General features: G+C 49.0%; 1 long non-coding RNA gene across 1 annotated transcript in view; it reads right to left on the bottom strand.

The window, feature by feature from the left end:
- Window positions 1–2,637, bottom strand: part of LOC105507292 — a 7,790-nt gene extending 5,153 nt beyond the window's left edge. Inside the window, exon 1 of the long non-coding RNA XR_001001071.1 lies at window positions 2,540–2,637. This is a non-coding gene — a long non-coding RNA (uncharacterized LOC105507292). The remainder of the gene's footprint in view (window positions 1–2,539) is intronic.
- Window positions 2,638–7,621: the final 4,984 nt, after the last annotated feature.

Below are 7,621 nucleotides of genomic sequence, written 5' to 3'. Positions count from 1 at the left end.
TAAATCTACCTGAAAACATGAACATCTGTCATAGCCAGGATAAATTTAACATGCAGAGAAATATACACACTAGAATGTTAAAGGCAGCAAAGATCCACAGTGTGATTAGAACCATGTTAAAACCAAACACAAATCGATGCAGGAAAAATGAGCTGAAGGAAATGTTTCCAAAGTGTTAGCAGTGGTGGTCTTTGGGCGGTTTTGAGGAATTTTCTTCTTTTGATATAACAGAAAGAAGGAGCAGACTTATTTAAAAGAGAAACCTCACTGCAGTAAGATCGCCCCTTTCACAGGCCACTCTCAGCAAGGCAGCTGGACCATTCCAAGAACCTATTTGTCTTGTTCCTTCTCCATTCCAGCTTTTCTCACTTTGTACCAGGTCCTTCATTTCCTGATGGGTGTCTTTACCTTCTAGTACCTTCCCGTCCATTCTGTCCACTCGTCAGAGGGCTGCTGGACTCATCCACCTCAATTAGCTACCACTTCCCACTCTCCCACTCTGACCTCGTTCATCCACCTCCCGAATAGCTCCAGCATCCTCCCTGCCACTCCCCAGGCTGGAGTCCAAGTCTGGTCCACCTCTTCCCTGCCTCTCGCCCTCAGGAGAAGGTACAAACCCTCCCATTGTGTACACTGACTTTCACACTTGCCTCCCTCCCCTTCCCTCCCTGTGTTCCACACAACCAGGTGTCCTGCCCTTCTCCTAAGCTGCAACAACAACCTCTGAATATTTGTACCACAGCCCTTATCACGTGAAACCAAAAATATCTTTCTTATGTGTCTTATTCCCCCAGTTAGAAACTCTCTAAAGACAGAGACCGTGTCTTAACACGGTCGAACCCCCAGTCCCTAACACAATCCCTGGCACAGGCTGAATTCTCCATCAACACCGTCTCACTGAGTCTGGTTTCTTTGCCAAAAACTTTCCATGGTTCTTCTCTGAAGACTGTCCAAACCTTCAGCCTGACTTTCAGAAACATCGAAAGGCTGGTTTAAACCTAGCTTTGCCACCTTAATGGCTAATGAACGCCACCCGCCCCCAAAACGGGCTCTGCCATACTGAGTGTTCACTTCTCTGGAGCATAGCTCACACATGTTCTCCCACTCCTTTTTTCTCACCGTGCCCAAAACACCCTCTCATCTTCGGGTTTCCTAATTTCCCTCTACTTCTCCCTCAACTCCGAGCTCCAGTGCCACCTCCTCTCCAAGTCCTTCCTTCCACCCCACTCAGCTTCTGCAACCATCCGTGATCCTTTGCTGCTTCTGGAACTTCTCATGTGTGTATATCTCACTTTGCTAATTCAATGTAGGTAAGCCCCCCTCCCCGTCATGCTGCACATGCACTTGGACCTAGGAGCTCCTCAGTAAGAGCTGCTGACTGGCTGATGTAGGTCACGCGCTGCCGCGGAGGTGACTGTGCTGGGTGTGCCAGTTTTGGTTACCAGGCTGTGGATCCAAGTCTCACACAGGCCGCACCTTCAAGGGAGGGCCCCTGAACCTAAGCAGGAGAGGAGTCATCCCAGTCCTCCCCCAGCTGCTCTGCCTCTGCTTCCTGATCGCCTGCCACAGGCCACTGTGTGGACCACCAGAGAGACCCTGCCACAGCTCGCCTAGGGACCAGGACAGACCCCGGTGGACGAAGGGCCCCGCAGCTTGCAGCCAGCGTCCTGGTGCTCAAAACAGTCCATGCATCTTCCAGAACACCATGGTTTGCTGAATCTGTAGGCAAACTCTTACTATCCATGGGAAAGTATTAGGAACCAGAAAATCATATTTGTTTTCCTTCTCGCTATAAACTTTCAAAGGCTCCCCTCTGAATACCGTGTAAGGCAGTAAGTAGCCTGGTATTTGAGACCTTACACATTTTTATTCAAATCTGTCTTTCATTAATCGGTTACTGTCCAAGGCCACCCAGCCTGTACCTTTTACTCATTTATAAAGAAATGGAAAATTCCTTACTGAATGAGTGAATGAATACATGCATGCAATGGTGATTGTCTTACACTTTATATAACACGTTCTCTGGATTTACTAATAAAAAATGCTGTAGGCCTCTTCCAGCGGCTTTCCCTCATCCTGGTCTGCATTGCTGGGGCTCTGGCTGCAGCCAACACTGAAGACTGCAGGGCACCTGACGAGACCAACATCTTGTCTTCCAGAGACGAGGGTGATGTCATGAGTCACTTCTTGGTCTTTCCCCTCTCTCTGCGCATGTGGTGTCAGCCGTGGTGCCTGCCAACCCGAAGACAGGACTTGCTACATATGTCAGCAGTGCAAGACACCCGAGTTACCAAGGGCGAATCCCTATGGGTCCACAGCAACTGCAGTCCTTGCCTCCTCAGAAGAAAGAATTCGACTGAGGGGCATAAGGCAGAAAAAGAGACCGAGCAAGTTTCAGAGCAGGAGTGGAAGTTTAGTTAAAAGGCTTTAGAACAGGAAAGAAAGGAAACATTCGCTTGAAAGAGACCCACGCAGGCGCCTGAAGGTCCAAGAGAGAAAAGAGAGCACAAGAAGACAGTAAAAAAAGAGGGTCTTTAACCTTGATCCTGGGACTTCATAGGCTCGCCTCTTCCCCAGGATTCTTCCCTTACAGGATGGGTTTCCTGCGTGCGCAGTGCTCGCCTTACCCTTTGGGATGGAGCATGCGCAGTGTGTTTAGGGCGTTCCACGCAGGCCCCTCTGAGGCTTTCTTCCCTTTTCTGGTGGAGTGGTCGTCAAACGTCACCATTTTTGTCTCTTAACGCGCATGCCCAGGAAGTTGCTTCTGCCTGAGGCCTGCATTCAATTAACATTTTGATGTTAACAGGTGCGGACCATCAGGAAATGGTCTCTTCTGGTGCGGTAGAATTGTCATTTTTAGAGAGGCGAGGCGATAATTGCCGATAATTGCCGAATCAGTGCCGAATCATCACCGGAGATTTCTAGTGGGTGGTGGGGAGAGCTCTCTTCTGCCCCTTTCTTTCGTAATTACCTGGGGGCTTGACTGGGACTTGGGAGTGAATTCAGGGAAGCTAGCCATGCGCAGCTCGGTAGACCACTGGGGATGAGACTTGAGAGTCTCTGGGCTTGCCGTCCGCCCATTGTACGCACATCAGTGCGAGGGATCCTCACACTCCGGCTACTACAAAACTGGGCCTTTACCTCTGCTTAACTAGAAAGAGGCCTGAGCGGGTGACTCATTCTCACTCATCAGAGCATCCGCAGTGCTCCAGCCCTGCCACAATCTCCCTGTGTCTACTGGGACAGCCTCAATGCCAAGGGAAGGAAGAGGAAAAAACTTGAGTTTTACAAACTGAACAGAATTGAGGAGGAGGCTCCTCAGGACCGGTTCTTTCCTCCCGCACTGGCCTCTCTCACCTGCCACCATCAACTTTTACCCTCTTGGAATGTTCAAGCTGTTTGTCATTCCCTAGGAGCAGCTTGTCCACTGAGCTTCTACATTTGGGGCTGAGTGACAAGAAATCAAAGGGACGAAATGGGCCAGTTCCCTAATCTTACCTCCCTTCATTAAAGTGGAGAATATATGGGAGTAAATAAATGGAAAATACACAGTCATTTCTTTACCATCACAGTCAATAACGGCAGAATCACTCCAGGAGGAAATGCACTCTGGGGGACTTCCTTCATCCGAGACATCTAACCTGGGGACAGCTCGGCTCTGTGTCCCACCTCCACCACCAGAGACTCTCTGCCCACTCCCTTCTCTGTATTCTCCAAGATCTGGGTTCCTGGAGAAAGGAGAAATGTTTTCTACCTGGAGTGAATATATCTGGTGTCCTTCCAAATAGCTGCAGCCCATGCATTTTTAATAAGAAGGAAGCCCTGATGAATGTCACAAAGCCAATAAATGTGGCCACCACCATGGTGGAGATGTTGTTATCCAGCTGTCAAGTACCTGCAGTGTGCAGGGCAGAGCAGAGATGAGACGTGTTGCCCACCCAATGGGCTGATGATCAAAGTGCCTGTGTGTTTCTGGAGGCATTTCCAGTTCAGTGTACATTTTAGAAGAAAATAAATACACTCAGACAACCATCTCCTGTTTTTCTTCTCCCTACCCTCCACCTTTGATAATGGAAGAAACTCTTTTCCCTTCCCCCTCCCTTTTATAATAAAACAGTTCCTTGGAGGTGTCAGTGGGGCTGCTTAGGGGCAAAGGCCGCGGATCCCAACTCTGCACCTAGGAACTGGCTGATCCTTGTGACCCGGTCAACTGGGACCCAGTTGTAGCCAAACCTCTCTTCTCTCAACGGCAAGACCTGCAATTGCTCAGTTTCATCCTAGATCCCAGTGGTTCTAGCTAGACTCAGGCCAAAGATGACTTGGGCCTTTGATGAAAGGCCTTTGGGAAATTAGCACTTTTCCACTGGATTATTGGAGCTGCAGAAACTTGCCTACCTCTGGGATTCTGTTCAGCGCCTGACATCCTGAAGGTTTGCCTGGGCTCCTCCCAGCCCTAGTCTAACCCTGAATGAGCTGGCACTGGCTCGGCAGCCTGGCCTCACCTGGGATCCCTGTTTGGCTTGGCCTTTGTCAAGGAGGCCAGGAGCCTGAGGAACTAGAGGATTAAGCAACAGCTTCCCAGGGGCGAATTCCTGCCTAGCGCCTGGTATCTGGTTTCTGAGCCAAGCAAGGGTGGCTCTGTTTCTGCTGATTCCTGATTGTGGTTGCATGCTATATCCTGGTTCTCTATTCCTGCCTGGATGTTCCTCCCCAAAAGAAATTAAGTCAAGGGCCCTGAGAGCTGCGGGCCCAGATGTAGCTCTTATACGCAAACAGCAAACACTTCCACTTCGGAATTCTCAGAAGTTATTAAGACCCCTTAGAGCCATGCTGGGGTCCTGGTAGCTCTTCCTCTGGGCCCAACTTAATTAACTTGGCCAGGTGTTATTTTAGACACCTGAAATAGGCAAGTGTTTGGTATCAGGGTGTTTTAAATTTCAGAGGGGCATGGCATGGCATGGCAAGTTTGAGGCTGGGACTTATAATGCACAAATAAGAGCCTTCTTTGTCACTCTAACAGTTTTGCTCATCTTTTTTTTTTTTTTGAGACAGAGTCTCACTCTGTCGCCCAGGCTGGAGTGCACTGGCCGGCTCTCGGCTCACTGCAAGCTCCGCCTCCCGGGTTTACGCCATTCTCCTGCCTCAGCCTCCCAGGTAGCTGGGACTACAGGCGCCCGCCGCCGCGCCCGGCTAGTTTTTTTGTATTTTTTAGTAGAGACAGGCTTTCAAGTTTTGCTCATCTTTACTCACTATGTCTCAGATCACCCTGTGGGTGCTGGAGAGTTATGTCTGATTGTGTTTGCACACAGGTCAGAAATGTTTGAAAGATAGTCTGAATTTCTTGCCTCCTTCCCTAGAGCAAACCTAATAGCTCAGACTGCAGCAAGCTGCTGATATTCTATCTCTGTGAACTAGGAGGTGATAAGCTGAGGAATGCCTGCTCCTATCCCCATTTTTACCTGAGATCCCAGAAACTGGCATGCACCATACACCCCGGGTTTGCCAGGGACAAACCTGTTTAAGCCTGTCCTGTTATACACATGAAAACACCCCCTGTTGTTCTGGAAAGTGAAAGCTGGACAATGAAGTGTGGAGTTGCCCTGCGTATAGAGGACATCCCATTCATTCGAGCTGTGTTCTTTCCAGATGTACAGAGAGCATGTTATGGCTGGAGAAGTTAGGGCTGAGAAAGGGAAGTGACTTGTCTACACTCACATAGTGAGTCAGTAGCAGAACCATTTAAGAGAATGCAGGGGCTTTGACTAATGTGCTACTCACTCCTGACACCACCCTGGTAAAGGGAGTAGAAAGGACAGGAATAGTTCAGTTGACAACATGTGGTGGAGGAGAGAAGCCTGGGTGCCTGTGCATGTGAAATGACATTAGAAGGCTTCCAAAAGGGCAGGCGCAAAATAATATTGCACAGTGCAATTGATCTTTAGTGGGAGCTCAAGAGCTGTTGGTTGATGAGTGAGTTGATGAGTTACAGGTGCCCACAGGGAGAAGGGAAACATCAAGCAGGATGACCAGGGGGTACTGCAGAGAGGAAGCAGTGAACTGCCCGCAGCTGGCTGAGCCTGAGCCTGTGATGGGGCCGAGGGCGTGCAGGCACCGTACGGGCGGAAGGACCCAGGCTACCTCTAAGTCTACTGAGGCGTTATTTACCAAGGTGAGGGTTGAGCTGGATTCTGAAAAGGAAATCTGGTAAGGAGAAAGAGGCGAGCCCAGCATGAAGGAAGGAGGTGTAGGGACAGCGGGCAGACGAGACTGCCCCGGGCAGAGGGAGATGGAAGAAAAGAAACAAAGAATGTCTGCCCAGCATCCTCATTTTTTTGGTTTTCTGGGAAAATGGTGAAACTCTTGCAAGTGGCGATTACAGAGGGCGGGAGTAGGAGAGAAACCACAGTGATTTTTTTTTTTTCAGGACCAAAAAAAATGTTTTCCCCAAACTAAACAAAGTCAGATTGAGAAATTCAACATAGTACCTCAGGGACCTGGTGGCTCATTGCTACGTCTTGCCACAGGCGCCGGCCTCAGATGCTCATGGCCGCCTGGGGAGGAGACGAGGACATTTAAACTTTTCAAGATCCAAACAGTCATGGTTCTCTTTTTGCAAAATAGTTTTTGTCGGCCTCCTGTAGATAGTGGTGGTCACACCTTTTGTGAACCACAGCACAACATGTGCCTGGATGCCTCTTCCCCACCTGTTACCTGCCCAGGGAGCCTCACCTGCCTCATAGGACAGCCTCATAGCCTGTGACTTCAGTGTGGTCCTCTTACCCTGAAAGCCCCCAAGTGATGGCTGCTGTTTTTACCTAAAAGGTCATTTCCCTCAGATGATACCAGTGCTTTAGGATCATTAAAGAAACAAAGGAATCTTCTAATTACAAGATGAAACTCTGCCTTCAAAAAGGGAGATGCGGCCAAATTCTTTAGGAAAAACTGGAGCTGGGGCCTGGGTGGTCTTGCTGGTATTCCTTCTTTTGTGATTAAATGAAGCCATTCATTTCAGAACTGCCTTAAAAAGATGTAGGAGTCATTCAACCTTCTTCAGCAAATTATAGTGATTTTAAATGAACAAAAAAGTCAGTGGCCCTATTCACATCCCCACCCCTCCCCGCGTCAGAAATCATGTATCTGATGATGGAAATTATCCACAGCCTGAAAAGAAAAAATCATGGCAACTTCTCAGTTGCACATGGTACTTTCATATTTCTATTTATGTGAAATTCTTATTCTCAACCATCTGATTTTTGTTAACCTTAGGGATCTAAATCTAGTCAGGTCTTGTGCCTGCAGACCCCTTTAATTAGCGTGATAACTCAAATTGTTTTCAAATTGAGGTGGCTGTGCTTCTGATTCTTATCTGTGGAGCCAGAGGCCTTGGGGCCACCTGCACAGCCCCACTGGCTGAGATTTTATCTGCAAGCACTGCCCTCTCTCACAGGACTCTGCTGGCCAGGGGCTGAACTCTGAAGCTTCTCCAACCTCAGGTGGAAATCTGAGTTCTTGCCCAGCCCAGACTGCTGGGGGATCTCAGCAGCCCACCTCGGTACACAGGAGGAGTGGGTGCTGAGCTGGCACAGCAACTCTATCCTCCTGTCCTCACCCTGGGATTTCT

This window comes from Colobus angolensis, unplaced genomic scaffold (genome assembly GCF_000951035.1).
Source record: "Colobus angolensis palliatus isolate OR3802 unplaced genomic scaffold, Cang.pa_1.0 Scaffold148, whole genome shotgun sequence".
NCBI classification, from domain to species: Eukaryota; Metazoa; Chordata; class Mammalia; order Primates; family Cercopithecidae; genus Colobus; species Colobus angolensis.
Note: the sequence above shows the minus strand (reverse complement) of the source record. Positions and strands in the feature narration are given on the sequence as shown.